The sequence below is a fragment of the Convolutriloba macropyga genome, chromosome 14, assembly GCF_964194025.1.
Source record: "Convolutriloba macropyga chromosome 14, txConMacr16.3, whole genome shotgun sequence".
NCBI lineage: Eukaryota > Metazoa > Xenacoelomorpha > Acoela > Convolutidae > Convolutriloba > Convolutriloba macropyga.
Window position 1 is genome coordinate 44,997,210 of NC_134481.1, and position 17,926 is coordinate 45,015,135.

The following is a 17,926-nucleotide window of genomic DNA, read 5'->3' on the forward strand; positions in this document are numbered from 1 at the left end:
AGGACGCTTTTTTGTGCACAGCGAATAGTGTTACAAAAGGCATCTTGTTCGAAAATGAAAAGGGCACGAAATTAGTTACAGGAATTTACATGGATGCCTTTCATTGATTGAGTTGCAATTACTTTTTACTCTCTTATTGGTAATTGGCTGAAAAATCGTACTAAATTGACTCTGAATTTCATAATTCAAACGTTGACTCCAAGGTTCTTTGACTTAGGTCCTTGAGTGTTTTTCAGCAGCCGAGTTTTTAAAATCAATTAGATCTCCAATTCGGACAAGAAAGCGTTAAATTAATTGACCTTGCAAATAATTCGCAATAAATTAATTTCATTAATCTACTGAGTCACGTTTCTTACGCTAATTGCCGATAAATCGAATACTGGAGATAACCCCTAGAGTGAACAGAAACAAGTGTAGTGAAAATTTCTTCCATCGAACTGCCAAGTTAGTCAACATCTCGAGAAAAATGGGATCTTTGGAAGATCTAAACAAGCCAAAATTGAGTTATTTGTACCGAAACTTCTTCCTGGAACAGTACAACGAGTTGAGTACATGCAGCTGGAGGATTCTGTGTAGCTGTGGTAGCTGCAACCCTCATTCAAAACTCTGAAACTGTTATATTTTTATTTCAAGCCAACGAACTGATGAACTGAAGGGTGAAAACCCTTGGCTGTGCCCTAAAGTCTCGACTACACTACTTGGGCATAATGCAGAAGTCTCAACTACTACTACTAATATAATCAGTATTAATCATTTTCTGCAATGCCACAGAAAAATTTGGGAAGATTAAGAAAAAGTGATTTAAATTATTGGTGAAATGAGTGTTTTAATTGACCAGCAGTTGTCTTTATTGTTTTATGTCGAGGATATCATTGAAATGTAACTACACCACTGATAAAGAAATAAAGTTCTGAAAACATGGGTGCGGAAGCAATTCTGGGAGTTCACAGAAGCCTAATCTACTACAACGTTAAAACAGTTAAATGTATATTAGATTTTTGATGCTTCGAGATATTAATGGATTGAAAGTGGCTGTAGTCAATATCAAAAGCAGGAGTCTAATAATTTACAAGTCTTCGTGTTTTTCTGTGCATTTTGATATCGCTGCTCTTTCAACAAAACTGTTTATTGATACCAAAGGTTTGGTAAAATGTCAATGTTACTTTTGTTCAGTTGAAGTAATATTTTGTCGCATATTATCCTACAAAGAACTCATGATAAAGATAATTGTTACCATTGTCACTCTATATCGAATTACTTTATCTATTGTCCTTACTGTCAATCTCAAGTGCAAAATGACAAACCTGGAAGCGATATATAAATCAATCAATCTGAAACAAATACGAGACAATGAGAATTCTTTTATTTTTCTTTTATTTTAAAAATTCTGACATTGAAGATAGGTTCTCAATAGGTTTTAGATTCCATTTAGGAAGTGAGGCCAGTCATCAGATAGCGCGGGCACACCAGTGACGAAATGGAAGAGTAAGACAGCTACTTAAGAAACAATTTATTTGATAAAAATTCAAGGAATAAGATAGGGGGTGATAATCTGCTCAGTAACGATTTTAAAATGCATTTCCGGGACTGTAATTGTAGAAAGAAAGTTAAAATGTAACGAACCTAAAAATAAAGACTGGCAGCTAACCGTGCCACTTCAACTGTCAACTTGCTACAGCGAATTGAAAAGTTACAAATCGAAAAGCTCGTCATAAGTTGTTTTTGTCAATTACGATTCGCAACATACACACCGTGTTTGAAATCTCGACCGCCAACAAGATTTTCTGTTTCAGGAAAGTGCCTGCTCTGCGTTCGTTGTTTACATCGCAGAGCAGTTTATAAAGATCTTTAGGAAAAGGTTGGTGGAGGGTCCTCAAGCTCGTTGCACCCCAAAAGCTATAGGCTGGAACAAATAGCCTTCCTCGGTAAATTATCTCTATTTCAGCTCTTTTAGTTCTCCGGCTTCTGCATCTGCTATGCCTGGGTTTGCGACCGATCCACTCCCAAGGCAAGCAGGGGCAAGTGAATCCACTACTGTAACATTCCACATAATCTGCTTACCCGTGTTTCATGGTACTAGTGTAAGCCCATCGTGTCTTCTCGTCTGATCTATAGAGATGACTCGGTCCTAGCCTTGAGTGTTACTAACTGAAGTCCATGTCTGTTTTGCCAAATGGTCGAGGTTAGCGTGGTGAGAGAATCTCTCTGCGCTCCTAGGGCACGAAAGACTGGGCAACCCGTCTAACTCTTGCCATTTACGCCTCGACTGACGCTAATATTTTACATGGCTTCCAATTGCAATCCTATTAGAATGCTTAGCTGTTGGTTCGCAATTTCGAATTTAGATTTTTGTTGCGTCTTATATTTAACCATCAAGAAACAAATCTATCCTGGTAGCTGCTAAAACGTTTGATTCCAAGAGGACATAGTTTGAAAATGAAGTCACCCTTTTGCTTAAAAAGCGGAAGAATAAGTATCTGCACAGATGAGACAACAAGTCTACCCCTTGAGGAGGGTAAGACCGCTTGGAGAAATGCGGTTTCATCCATATTTGCGTTTGTTACCCTGCTCAATACTGACTTCAAAATGGCATTGTATTTCTCCAACACATCTTGTTTCAAGAAAAAAAGGGCTGGTTCTAAGAAAGTAGAGCAGTTTCGATACACTAAAAATATTTCGGAGGAGACAAAAGCCCTAATGCGCATCTATTTTAGCAAGATTTCTGATTTCCGGGTCTGTAATTTTTCTCTAAGCACTGAACGCCTCAATGGGGGCTCCTAAGATTACAAGATTATCGTTTAGCAAATTTAAGACTCAAGCCAAATTGGGAAGATGACAACGGGAAAAAGGTGACCGATAAATATCACCAAAAGCTCGTTCATATGCAACATCAGTCGAGGTTTACAAAACGTTATCTTATTGCGACTAAAAGACCAGGCTTTGCTTTACTAGAGGATAAACCCTTTCTGGGAAAATTCTGAAAAATTGAAGTTTAACTCAATTATTTTTGGGTACTTGTGCACGGGAAGCAATCTTCAAATCCTGGTTTATAACTAATATCAACCATTATGCTACATATAACTGTTTTATTTGATTGTTCACGTAGTTTTAAGTATAGTTGCCCAGTTCTGCTCGTAGTACGGCTGCATTGACGGACTCCACGATCATGCAGATCTGTAAATTAACTTAAACAAATTGTTTCCTTCCAACTAATTGTCATTAATTTTTCAACATCCCTGTTCCATTTCGGCGAAGCGTTTTTTTTCTGGACAATTGAATCGGGGAGTGGGATTTAAAAAAACTAATGTGGGTTATATTTGAATGAGACTTTTTATAAATGAAAAATTCTCGAAAAGGCAACAGCATACTCACTTAACGGGGACCACCCATTGCCGAAATTTCAGAAAAATCTTTTCCTTTTTTTCGATGTTAGAGATACGGTGATAGTTCATTTCTTCTTAATATGTCAACAAACCGAACAAGAGACGGGAAAGCATATGCAAAACAATGAATTTAAAACCAATTTCAAGATTTTTCCAATCCTGTTTTAACCAATTGGTTTTCCAGGGAACATTTTGTCCCATTCTTAGAATGAATTAAAATTCATCATCATAGTATTCCAGACATTATTCAACTCTTGAATGGATTTTGAAGTAGTATGAAAAACTGGGAAATTGATATAATGCTTGCTATGGGACAATGTTAAAACGTTTAGTGTTTCCGCTCAATTTTTTCTAATGTTTCACTATTGAAATGCATTGAAACTCAGATTTTCAATAAATAATTAAATCTTAGTATGCTTCAGGTTAAATTGTTTGAAAATGGAAAAGAGGCGACAAAGTTTTTCTTGATTGCCCTAACTATTGCTGTTTTTTGCCATTCTAATTGTTGGTGCTTTTGTTGTTGGTTCTCCATTGTTGGTTCTTTGGCAGTAGTTCAATTCTCTCGTGTTTTAATCTGAAAGTAGTGCGAATTTGTCCCCGAGTTTTATAGTTTTAAAAATTGAATGTATCCGTAAATAATATAAAGATTATTTTTAAATGTTATATATGTTAGACAGCTCATACCAGCCTGAGTTTTTGTTGAATTGTTTTGTTTGGAGTAATGCACAGGGAAGTTATTGTGTGTTGTATATTTCGCCTACTCTTTCAGAATCCTGTTCTTAAATTTTTTAATAAAGTTAAAAGAGACCTTAAAGCAAGCTGATTGCAGTTTTTCGTTTGACTTTCTTCAGAAAAATTAAACGCTGGTTTTTGCTTTAAAGTTAGTCACTTCTGGACACAAACTTGGGAAATACAGAGAAAGTGCTGATAATTCATGGAAATTCAATTTCATCTTAAAAATTGATGGTTGGGATGTTGACTACAGTTTTTACTTGCTCTCGAATAGAAGCAATTATTGTAAACGTGTTCATTCTTTACGACTCGAAGAGGAGTATTGGTATTCTACAGGTTTTGTTTTTAGCTAGCGCAAGTTTGTTCATGACTTGAATTTTGAATTCTTTCATTTCGATCATTTACTTCTGTTTTTGATAATTGACTTCTGTTTTCCAACATTGGACTTTAACAGTCGCTTACCCTACTTATCTAAACTACAGACCCCCACCTACCTCCCCACCACCTACCTGAACTTACCAAGCACCTACTCACACCCCCTGAACTGACAAAATTGTGTCTGCTTTTTCTAAGATACTTTATCGTGTTTTGTTGGGCTATTTTTATGTTTTTTTCTCGTTATATTGTTTCGTACTGATTCTTCTTGTTTCTGATGTTTCTACCATTCTGATGGTTCAGATGTTTTTGTTTTAATGTTTTGATTTTGGTAAGTTTAGGTTAGAGATTTTAATTCGCGACGCTTCGAGTCCCTTCCGGTGTTCTACCCGCTGTTTTTTAGCTAAAGTCATGACATGAAATTTTACTTTTGTTTCCGGACATTGATTTCTGTTTTAGAACGTTGACTTATGTTTCCGAGCAATGGACTTAAAAAAGTAGCTTAGTTTGTATTGCATACTAGTTATGAATTGGTGGTACTATTCAAGGTTGAAAGGTCATTTCGATAATTTTTGATCCCATATATTTTTGATCCCTCCCGCAACTAGCCCCCCCCCCCACACACACGCACACACACACACACCACCTACCCCGCCCCCTTACATACACTACCGCCACCCCCCCCCCCCACACACACACACACGTACACCCCCAACTATCCCCCTCACCGCCTGCCTACCCACATTTCTCACTATAAATTGTTTTCACCTTGTCTATTGCTTTTTTTTCTTATATTTCTAAAATAGGTAGGGTTAGATAAGATTTTTTATTGCACGACTCTCGAGTCCTTTCCGGTATTCTACTGGCTATGTTTTTTGCGCAAAATTTTTGCTTGACCGTTTTTTGACTTTTCAATTGACTTTTACGCCATTGACTTAATGCGTTTTGCGTGATCTAAAGTTCTCTCTCAACTTGATAAGTGCGCCGAAAATGGTTCCATTTTTTCATTTTAAATCTTAATAGTGTTATATATCAACCTCTAAGGACGTTAATTGAAGCCCCATAGTGAATTTCTTAGTTGAATTCAGTCACCCCCATTGAATCAGGCTGCAATTGATTAGAGCTTAATTTTTTTTAAATTTTTGCATGACCGTTTTTTGACTTTTCGAGTGACGTTTACGCCCTTGACTTTATACGGTTTGCTTGATCTAAAGTTCTCTCTCATAAACAATTCGATGCAGCTGAACTCAATTGGCGGGAATTTAATACTAAAAGTCAAACCTGATAAATGCGCCACAACTGGTGCCATTTTTTCACTTTAAATCTTAATAGTGGTATATATTAACCTCTAATGAGGTTATTGAGGTTATTTGAAGCCCCCTAGTGATTGTCTTAGTCGCATTCAGCCCCCCCCCATTGAACCAGGCTGCAATTGATTGGAGCTCTCACTAGATTCAGATTCATTGATAACTAGTACTCAAAACGGAAAATTTGATTTCTGAACGTGAAGTTTTTAGGCCAATTGAGAAAACTTTACGTCAATTTTGTTTCTGAAGCAAGACTGACGCAAAATAACAATTTTTCCGCATGTAATTCTAATTCTTTTGGGAATCTAGGAACTTTCACTCTTTAATTGATGGGAATTTATTGACATTAGTTTGGAACGCAGAGAATGTAAATAGGTTAATCTGAAAGTCTTCTGTTCTCCGAGTGTTTTTGCTGACAACAATTGAATATTTGGTGTAGTTCAGATTTTTTTACTGAGAACTTGTCTTCAAAAATGTTTTATTTTTTAGTTTTTTATGTTTGCTGACATTTAAGTTTGAATGCTAAAGTTTACTTTACTAATTGCTCTCAAACGAATTGGTTGCAATTATAACAGTGCTGTGGTCTTTTTTGCAACTTTGGGCTTGCACGATTTTTCGTCAGAAGCTTTATACTTTTTGTCCTCAAAAACGAGATAAACAGGTAAAGACTGGAGGGAATTAAGTTCTAGAGCCTTAGGGCTCACTAGTCTCTAAATATGCGATTCACCGAAGCAGTTTAAGAGAGTTCAATTTCATGATGTCAAGTGTGGTTCCTAGAGTTTCGTGCCTCGCCATTTAGCAGCTTCCTCCTCCCACTCCGCCTCATTCCGCCTGTAACCCGAGCACGCCCCCTCTACCGGCCCCCTTGATGCTCAGCCTACCCAGCACCTTAAGCTAAAGCTAGCCTCCTAAGCTGCGCAGCTAGGTACTGATTGAGCTAACTGCTCGCAAGTTGTTTGAGAACAATTGGCCCAATGTTAGTCGGTTATATTGGCTTTCATTTGCTTGAATGACAGATTTATATTTCCTGAAAAAAGCTCTGCGCTAGTTAAATATCAAATTTTGTATGATCGATTGTTGTATAACAAGTTTGTTAACTTGAAATCGAAATAGCGTTTTTGAGCAAAATTTTTCAATCGAGTGCAGAGCATTTCTGCGGCCACTGGTACATCGTTTTAGCTATGCTTTTGTTTTGTTATTTTTTCGAAGTTTTGAAATTTATTTGTCTAATTAGTAATTAGAGCCTTTTGAGTGCCCTGTGTATATGGTTCACACGAGTTTCAAGCAAATTATATTTTCTCCGCCTACAAAATCTGGCGATTTTTCTTGTATTTTAGTTCATAGCGACGTTATTTATTCTTCACGTCGCCATTTAAATTATTGTCGAGCGATAATGCAGTGCAGTAACGTATTATCAGATTTAGATAGTGATAATTGGCACGTTCAATTAGTGTGTGCTATTCTGGTTTGCGTAACATTTTTTAATCTGACGATGTCTTATTATAGAAAAAAGTGTTATCTAGATTTGATCAATTTATCATTACTGAGCTAGTTGACATCTCACGAGAAAAATGCAATTTGCTCTAATCATTCACAATAGTTCCAATAGAGTGACGATTTATATTACAGTGATGAATGCACAACATTAAATTGAGTGCATGATTTGAAAAACGGAGGTGGCGGTAATTTGGTAATTTGAATGCTTAATATTTAATTGAATAGTAGACATTTCGTATCTTGACAAGCCCAACCCCCCCCCCCCCTCCCGTCCCTATACACTCTATGAGACCCCCCACACCCTCCAAAAAAACTGGTTGGGGTCGTCGGCCTAGTTGAGCAAGAATTTTAATTGTTTTAACTTTTTTTCTATCTGCCAAAATGAATAATTGCTCTAGAAAAAGTGTTAGTTGATAAATTGTGGTCTGCAGAACAATAGAATATCTTGCCGACGTTGACGTGGCCTAGCGACAAATGTTGCACTTCGCTTGAATAGGTTATAGATAAAGATAAAATAGGCGGAAGAAATGTGCTTTTGGCTTTGAAAAAATTAACCCGTGCCCGCCCGCCCTCCGCCTCCCCAGGCCCTGGTCTTTGTCCGTTGTAGTGAGATTAGTTCAAATACTTTTTTTCCTAGAGCTGCTTTGTCTGTTTAACTACATCTTCTGAAGCAGCAGTTATATAGTTATATACCATTAGCCTTTCTCTTACCCCCCCCCCCCCCCCCCCATTGGAATAGCATTGCACATATGTAATACTCATGCTTTTCTAAATCGAAGAATTTTCTGGCCAAAATGTTCAAAGTCGACTTTTTGAAAATTGATTTTTTTATTAATTGAAGATTTTTCATAAATCGTTTTGTTTAAATTTTCAGAAGTTAAGTTGGTGGTATTGATATTAGAACTTTCTATACTCATTTGTGTTTTTTAATGTTTTGAAAAAATATTATTTGACTTCATGGGAATTTTTCCTGTACTAGTTACCTGTTTTATAATAAAAGAAAAAATCTGATGTTTTGAATAAAGGCTCAGCAATTTAGTTTGTGTTTACAAGTTTTCATTTTTAGGAAAATCTGATTTCAGCTCTTGAGTTATGTAATTTGTTTTTTTCTCCATATAAAAGCCCTTGTCCTTATAAATTGTTATTTGAACAGTTCTGTTCTGTTAAAAGTGTTGCGATTTGTGATCCTGCTTGAGTTCTGGGAATTTTTTACCCTCCTACTTTTTTGGGACGGTAAGGAAATTGGAACTGCCCTTTTCTTTATTTTTGTTAAACTATGCAAAAAAATTTTGGAGTGTTTTTGAAGTAATAGTGGTGTGATAAGATGTGAGCCTTGAAATTAATTACGAATGTGCATTATCTAGCTGGGGGGGGGGGGGGGGGTCCCAAATTTTGATACCATCATCGGCCATATAAGGTTGGGGGGGGGGGGTGTTGGGCACAATTTTAAAGCTTTAAATTAGTAATAGAATACTGTGGTATTGGTTCGTATTTTCGGCCAAAGGCATCTTCGGCCTAGTTGTCTGATGGAGAGGGGGGGGGGGGGGGTTGATAGTTGGAGAAGCCAGCAGCAGTTACTGGCTGCTTTGAATGTGCCCGGTTGGGTAAGATTTGGGTAGATTGGGTTGGGGGTGTTGTCGCTTATTCCTGCTCGGTGACATATTCTCACCATTTTCTAGTTGAGCATAGTTCCTAATTCCATTATGAGCCTTTATCTTTATATTGCTGGTGGTATTGTATTGTCCTTGTGTCTTTTTTTCACTTTTCTTTTCTTCTCTTAACATTCAGGCATCAACATATAATATATATCTGCCTATAGTCTTTCGCTTGTTGCGCTATAGGAAGCTCTAGCCAAAAATCAATTTTATAATTTAAACTTCAGTACTGTAGTCGAGCTAAGTGATAGCTTGTTAGAATATTGAATTTCACAACGGCCCTTCCTCGCCCCTTCTCTTTTTCACTTACCCGGGCTGCGTGCTTAGCGAAAAAAGTCCTCCCTTTAACTAGACTAGATCCCAACATATGGAAAAGACAGCTAATTCTTCAGTCTTTCAGTTACTCAGCTACCCCTTCACCCTAACCCACAGAAGTGGGTAGATTGTGGACAGATTTTTAGCCCAAATAAAGCCTGTACGTCCAGGGAGAGGGGGGTGGTTGGGTACTTTTTAAAGGGCACAAACCAGCCGGAATCCCGCGCGGGACAGATCTGTATCTAGTGGAAAGTGTTAACTACCGCCAATTGGCTAAATTATTTCCATAACAATAATATTATCTCCAATTCACTCTCTCTCTCTCTCTCAATATTGGGCAACAACGGCTGCCATAGACATATAAGCCAAAACAAACTGCTTTCGAGCTAGATCGGCTAAGTTTCATAACCGTGAAATATTCTCTTTGATTTGCACGCTTAACTGTGAATCCGCTTATTCTCGCTTGCCTATATTTTCATTCACTCGAATTCACTAGTGCCCAAAATATAATGTGCCCCTTTTCAAAATACGCCAATTCAAATTTTGATTTATCGTGAACAAGTTATCTCTGTTCACATTTTCCTTTTTATTACAATTGAAACTTCTTAATCAGGCTTCAAAAATTATCGTCTTTTGTTGAAAATTTTCAAATTTCGCTTCTGCCGCGGAATGTAATTTTTCTTCAACATTTTTTTCCTTATTGTTTATCGTATATAGAAAGATAACGGGCAGATTTTTAGCAAATAAAAGCAATTATTTGGTGTTGAATAGCTCCTCGAATAAATATTGGACGGCATTTTATGGTAACTGCAATAGCGTTGAACCAATCATAATAATGCAAGTACAAGTAAGCAAAAGCACTAGTTTTTCATAAATAATTTCCCTAAACGTTTTTTTTTCCTAACTGTTTCGAATTGAAGTGAAAAAAAAAAAACAAAACTCAACCGCCACTAACATCGAACCAATAGCGAACAGAAAGGGTGTGAAATATTGCCTAGTTTTTGTTTAGTTTTTCTTTGTTTGTTTTCCAATAAATTTCTTGCTTATGCGAATTATCATTACACAGCAAAGCAAAATCGCAACTCGTTTCAGGATGAAATGTACCTTGATTTTAAAATATATATACGTAGAAATAGTCACCTTTTCTCGCGTCACAATTCTTGCTATCTTAAGCACAAGTTGCATTTGAAAATGAAACAAAATCATGCTTAAGTAGGCTGCTTCACTTTTCCATTTCTCTTGATTTTCAGCTTATTGCTCTTTCATTAAAAGCTTTCTTTGTCCTTTTTTAATCTCAGAAATGAAACGACTACGACTACTGCCGCTACAACCAATAAAGCCGCTCTTGCTGCATACTTTAATGTGCTGAGGTTTCTCAATTTTGGTTCTTTGTTTTATTCTCGTTTTTTAGTTGGTTAGTATGTACTACGTATTTATGGGTATTATAATTGCGCCCTTTAATCTACAATATTATCTCTCTTAGCTCCTGGTTTCAGCTTCAAAATCAGGTATGTACGTGTTTCTGTTCAGTGCTTCCTTAAAAAAAGCTGAACCAATTACTAAACAAAGAAGTCTTTAATTCCGTGCCGTTGAAAGCTCGTTTTATAAAGCCTGCGTTTTGAAGCTCTCCAAATAGTAAGTAGACAGTTAAATTTTCAGAATTGAATATTGTTACTATTTTTCAGTTCTTCAGGGGATGTTGTTAAACTACTATTTTTTCGTTGTGATAATTTTTATGAGAAATTTTTCTTTCACCAAGAGCACGCGCAAAATTTATTACCAGGAGCGCGCGTAAACATTTCGCAGGTAGAAAATCATGGGTGATTAGGTTAATAATAAAATTTTTGCTTAATTAATTTGTTGCAATTTTCACTAAAAATGGAGTCGTTAATTTATATTTGCATCTTGATTTTTCTTATTCAAATTTTATATAAATTAGTATTCGAATTGTATACTATATAGAGTATTTAAAGAGAACTAGAAAAAGCGATAAAAAATCTTGGGAACTCAAAATTGAAACAACTTTTTTGTAATGTAAAATGTTGAACTGACTTTTAGATTCTCTTGGAAGGGCGGGAAAAATTTAGTTATTAATATCTATTCTACTTGCCGAGATTGTTTGCTGTAAGATAATGTAAGATACTGAATTCAACGGTTGTTTTGCTAAGATCATGTCTGTCGCAAGTCTAGCCCAAAATCAAATAGTGAAAAATAGGCATATTATGCATCGGTTAAAAAACCATTTGAGCTTTAATAGCAATTGAATGTTGCTATACTCAATAATTTTGGTAAGACATTTCGAGATCTAAATAAAGTTTAGACAGGGAAGAAAGTTAGTTTTTTGCTTTATAAATGGTGCTTAATAATTTGTGGTAATCATTTCATTTTCTGTTTATATCACAGGCCGTATCATTTGTGAATGGCCAATAGTGATGGTGTGTATTCATTTGTTGGGCTTAAATGATGCTCTAAGTTTAAGTGTTGAGTTGGTCAAATGCGAGTTTAATCAACTGAAATCGTTTAAATAATTATAATCTTTCATGCAGTACCCGCTTATTTGGAATTCAAAATCTTTGTATTAAGTAAGTTTACTATTGAAGTTTGGAGAACAATGAAATTTAAATCGCGATTGAGACGAACTTATCATAGTTGACAAAAATGTCACTTGATGGATGTAGATGTGGCTAATGTTTTTTCATATAGTGTGATTTAGTTCCAATTTTTAAGAAAAACAATGCGATTCGCAAAAAAGGAAATTGTTTTGATACAAGCAGTTATCGACCAATAAATTTTCTACCGGCTAGCAGAGTTTTTTAAGAAGTTGATTTTTAGAGGTATATTAGTTTTTTTGCAGAAATATTCTATTTTGTTTGTTGATCACTGCGGATTCAAAAGAACACGGTCTTGTACTTATGATGTTTTACAGTCCTTTAGTCCTATCTCAGCGATAGAACCCAATTTGTCGTTAACGATGGAAAATCTTCAGATTTTGTGACAATGCACGCAGGTGTGCCTCAAGGCTCATCTCTTGGACCCCCATCGATGTAAATTTTATCACTGATATTAACCAAAAACTGACATCAAGCGATGTAGTTCTTTTTGTCGGTTATACTGCTATATGCACCAAGGCAAAACTACACAAGCAAGAAAAAAATTGAAGAGTAAGGCTGACAAACTTACTTTGAATCCAAAAAATGTTGAAAATCTTCTAAAATTTCTTTGAGTGGAAGAGTTATTGATACGGTTGTTTAATTTCCGTATTTAAACGATAAAAATTCTCACCAATGCCATGTTGACTCGTTCTGTAGCATGTTATTGAAGTTTATTAGAATCATGTATCATGTGCGTAAATTTTTCTCGCTCAACTTTGCTAAGTTTTTATAAAGTCTATACGGAACCAGTCATTGATTACTGACTTCTTATGTATGGGAACTGCCCAAGACTCCAGTTAAACGGAATTGAAGCAAAGCAGAATTTCTTTCTAATAAACATCTTTTATCGTCACAGGTTTGAAACTATTAGACATACTGGAATAATTTTATTCGTGCAAAACTTTATTTTCCAATATTTCTGAGAACCATTCAACAAATGTGTGAAATTTTTTATTTTTCTTAGTTTTACGAAAAAGAAAACAAGATTAAAAAATTTGGAATAATACCATTGCTGTTATGTAAAACAAACTTTATGAAAAAATGTCCATGAAACAAAATACTGAAAAATTACAGTTTTCTTTTTGAAAATCTTCTAATTACCGAAGACTTAAGGAAACTAACTTCAAAGAACTTCACGATTATCTGCATCAATTTTGTGCTGTATCATTATTTGTCAACGAAACTGCTTTTGATGTCTTCTTTTAACTGGTTCTACTTCTTTTCACCCCGATTTATTTAACCCCCTATTATTTAACCCCGTATATAATCACCCCTCAGTCATTTAACCCCGCAATTTATTCACCCCGAAATCGGTTTAACACCGAAATCTTTTATCTATTTCGGCATCCAAAAGAACAATTAGCAAAGCTAAAGTTCAAAGGACTTAAATAATGCAAAACTACTGACCTTCAAGAGTGCGGCATTGAACAGCTTGCGTTTGTTTGAAATCAAAAAATAATGACGAGACTGATTTTTAGAACAATGCTTTTGTTCGAAAAAGAACACTTGATAAGTCTGACCTCTTTTAAGTTGCACTTTGATTTGAATCAAAAAGTTCAAAAACTGTCCTAGTCTAAAAGACGGAAAAACCGGTACTTTTCAAATGAAATGCTGCAAGCTAAATTTTAAAACTTACTTTCTGAGCAAGCATAAAATAGCAATTCAAACGAAATTCAACCGTGCGTTAGACAGAATTTTCAGTGAAATCGAGATTGATATTTTTGCTAGCAGCTACGCTGTGCAAGCTTCATATTTAAGTGTTGCAAAACTGTGTTCCCAATTAGGGGTCCCATCATAGGATTAACGCCCGGGATCAAATTCCCTAATGAGTAACGATATGAGGCTTCGACGTAACTGCGTGAGGACGCAAGGAGGGCGCCAACTCAAAAATATTAAGATTGATTTCATATTTAAATTAACACGAAAACAAACAGTAATAAAGACAATAAATACACAACTCAGTCAAACTGGCAATAGCCCTGAAAAAATGAATAGCAGTTTTATCCCTGTAAATCTGCGTCAAGTTTTGCTTTTTCCCTTTCAGATTCTCATACTTCTTCTTCTTTGGGAATTTTTGCCCAGGATGAGGCATTCAAAAATTTTAATATTTGCACCGCAGCGTCTTTCTGTAAGCTAACCAAAAGATTCCAAATTTCGGGGTGGGATCCGCTGAACAAGGCTTGTATCCCATAACGCCAGCCATAAACTGCATTAGTTGTTCTGGCAATTCCCTCAATGGCTGTCTCTTTGATTCCAAATTTGTGGGGGGACGGTTCAATAGTGGACACTTGATATAATTTGATTGGAAAAATAAACAAAGCTCGTCTATTTTCTCAATAACGAAGCTATCTAAGTTCTGCTGATCCGCCACATTAGTTATTTCCTCGACAATCAATTGAAAAGATTTTTTGATATCCTCATTTTTTTGAAAGCTAGAGCAGGGATCATTTTAAGCGCTAGGGCCACTTCATGATTTTCTGACACCAGCTTTTTTAGTCCAAGTTCTCCAATTTTTCTAACAAAATTTTGAGTTAAAAGCTGGATGATGTTTTTGAAAGGCATTAATAGAGGCAGTTTCAAAATCCAACAACCTTATCGGGCTTACAATCTGGGGCAAAGATTTCCAAGGCATCGAGTAATCGGCTGTACGTTTTATCCGTTTTGTTTGGGATTAGGGCATATAAGAAGCAGGAGCAATGCCGAGAACATTTACATGAAGGGTGTATATTAAAAAGATTTTGGGCGATAATTTAAAAGTTCCATCCCCAAGCCAAAACTTGGAGCCTTCGAGAACCGATGTCATAGGGATCACCAAAAACTAAAATACGCTCATTGTCATTTTTTCCGCTGTCATACCGCAAAAACTCTTGAAACGTATGGGGTATATCAAAATGCCGGTCCGATGGTTCATGAATTGACATTGTTTGTATATTCTTTCTCAAACGCTTCGAGGTTTGTATTAAATTTGGTTTTGACTGCAACGCATACTGGGTGGAAAGAACGTCAGTTACTGGTAAAATTGCGGAAGCTACGGCTGCTGCAGGCGTTAGGTTTTCACTCAAGGCTTTGATATCTTTTATAAATTTTTGTGTGGCCGGCTTTCCAATCGAAGCATTATGATTGTGCTCACCGTTTACGCGAATAAGTTGGTCATCTTGTGTGGCACTTATAGCGTTGATATTTCGAACAATTCCAGGCAGTGGTAAACTTATTTATTCTTTTAACATAAAACTCATGGCCTTCTACAACCAATATTTCTTTGTTTTTGGAAGAAATAGTAAACTCGAAGTCGGCAGTTATCATGCTGAGTTCAAAATGCAACAAAACAAGAAATGTTCTTGAGTTCCATTCTTTTTTCAATTGCTTTTAATTGCCCCATTAAGGACTAGATGAGATAACTAATTCGCTAATTCTTATAGTTTTGCTTTAAACTGTTGAGTCGTTAGCTCTATGTCCCCGATAATTATGATCCACGAATTTACAGATTAAAATCGGGTGAAATGGTTGAGGTGTGAAAAGTATGTTCACACCTCAGTCATTTCACTCCGATTTTAATCTCCATTAATTAGAATAAATAGAGTTGATTGAGGCCTAATTATCCTCAATTTTAGGAAGCTTAAAATTGTGGTGAAATAATATAGGGGTTAATTAATTCAGGATTAAATGATATGGGGGTTAAAAAATCGGGGTTAAAATATAGGGGGTTAAAAGAATAGGGGTGAAAACTCAGGACACCCTTATAACTATAGTAACGACTGAATCTACTTTTTACTGATTCAACTTCAAATGTCATTGATTCGAATCACGAACGTTCATAAAGTAGACTTAAATTTTTGAATTTTAGATTGCCATGCGTTTGCATAAAAACGTAACCTGCAAAAATGTTTCCATTAATTTTTTATGGCACTTTTTCCCCCTATATCTAACACTTTTTTTGACAAAGTATGTAGTTTTTTAACATCAGATTTTAGTATCAACTGTACATCATTTAACCCCCTGTACATCATTTAACCCCGCAAATCTTGAGGAGGGGTGAAGCAAATAGGTGTGAACTAACAGGAACATCATTTTCCACATGTTTTTGTGTCTTTAAGCAATAAATCAGGTTTACTGTGAGGTAATTTTTGTTTTTAATTCAAGTTAAAAATTTTGTGATTAGTAAATCAAAAGTGTTATCTGGTGAATCAAAACCAAGAAAATTCCTGAAATTAATTGCAGTCGATGATAAAAACCACCCAATAAAAATCTAATTCTTTCTGTAGTTATAACTCTTTTTATTGTTCTGTGGCGTCAATGGGAATTCATGAACTTGAATTGGACTTCAAAATTATGTCGATTGAAAGCCCCCAGATTCAAATTGTTTAGAGTAAAATTTATGAAGGGTTATATTTCTTGAAAGCGAAAAATTGACCTTTTACTGCCTTGTTATTCAATTTTGAAAATAGTTATTACGTATTAGTTATTATAGTTATTATGTAGTTTGTTATGGTGTGATATTGCCTGTAAATTGTAATCAAATTAATCAAGGTAATCGTGCGTGGGAGGATATGCCCCCCTCCCCTCACCCCGTGACTAAATTTTTTGTTCTTGACAGCTTTTTTGAACAAATCAATGCGTATTCTTGCGTTGATAATAGTTTGTATAGCCGTATAAGAGGTTGGACTAGCCATAACAATTAATTCGTACCATTATAAAGATGTAAAAATGTCAGTTATAGATTGTCATTTTCCGAGGGAGGGGGGGGGGGGGGGGGGTGTTGTGGTTGGGCTCTTTGCTCAAGTACCGAGCCATAATGTAGAGTTTATAGGTTTTATGGGAAGCGTCATGATCTATTGATTCAATTTGTCTGTGCTATAAATATTGTGATATGACAAATTTATTCCTGTGATAAATCTTTAGTCAGATTTTCTCATTAACATTGAATGGTACTATTTTAAGAATAAGCGTTTCGTTGAAATTATCGCGAAAATTAATATCATAATTTTAATGTTGTGACGTTTTTATTTTAACCACCATATTATCCTAAGCGGTAAAAAATGGTGTTTTTTATTGGTCAATTTTGACTGATGTAGTTCAAAAGACCCTTGCAAAATAGAATTTTTAAGAAAATTCCCGGATTATTTTCGGACGGAAAGACGAAGTTTTAAAAGTCTGGCCTTTTCCTTTAGGGATGTTTTTGGTTGCAGCAATGCAAATTTTTGCCAACACTGAAGTTCATACCTTTTTCATTTTATGCCCAATTTTTAATTTTTGTCAAAATTCAAGATGAGCTCAATTAGAATTTTTACCTGGGTTGATTAGAATGCCAATTGTTAGGTGTTTGAGAGATTTGTCTGCGATTTTACACTCTGAAATTTCATTGCTTAGCTTTTAAACAAATTTATGGCAAATAGTAACTTAACTACAATTTCAACTAGTAACTAAAATTTTTTTTCAACTGAGCATTCAAATAAAATTATGGTCCTATAATGGAAAAAAAACTAGCTAGAGTGCCTCAAACTGGATACTTCTCTTTAGTTTTGAATTTTGCTACCATTTCTCTCCAAATTTCTTTGTTTCCGGAGTAATATTGTTGTTAAGATTGCTGGTGGAAAAAAGTCTTTGACTGTAGTTCCTTTTGGGTTGTAGTGTGATTGTTAATAAAATTCGGTAATAATTTGTTAATCCCTAAATTATGATTTTCCTGCTCTTCGATGTTTGGTTCCCCAGGAGTCAAAAACTGATGGGGAAATGGAGAATACTGTGGGTTTAGTTTTCAATAGAGAAAAAATAGACTAGACTAAAGTTTGCAAGTTTTCAATAACACTTACAAACTTTTATATGTTGCATTGAAACGCCAGATATTGTACTAACAATTGAGCTTGCAGGTAAAGGGAACGATTTCAAGATCGTAAAATTAGAACTTCGATTGCATTTGGCTCACGCCTATTTTTTAAAATTCAAATGCTTTAATTTAGGCGTATAACGTGGGTGAATGTGTTTAATTGCTCTCAAACGAAGTTTGTAGCAAT

The 17,926-nt window shown here is 35.5% G+C and overlaps 1 protein-coding gene and 1 long non-coding RNA gene across 4 annotated transcripts in view; one reads left to right on the forward strand and one right to left on the reverse strand.

The window, feature by feature from the left end:
• LOC142353304 (uncharacterized) overlaps positions 1 to 17,926 on the reverse strand; it is a 168,706-nt gene that overhangs the window by 133,262 nt on the left and 17,518 nt on the right. The window lies entirely within an intron of this gene.
• The window catches only part of LOC142353301 (gamma-aminobutyric acid receptor subunit rho-2-like), a 108,250-nt gene that overhangs the window by 36,597 nt on the left and 53,727 nt on the right, over positions 1 to 17,926 (forward strand). The window contains exon 1 of one of the 3 annotated variants that reach the window (XM_075405532.1): positions 9,599 to 10,772. The exons of 1 other annotated variant lie outside the window; for it this stretch is intronic. The gene's annotated coding sequence lies outside the window, so the exon portion shown is untranslated. Of the gene's footprint in view, positions 1 to 9,598; positions 10,773 to 17,926 lie in introns of those variants that run through there. One more of the 3 variants, XM_075405534.1, reaches the window with a different exon arrangement.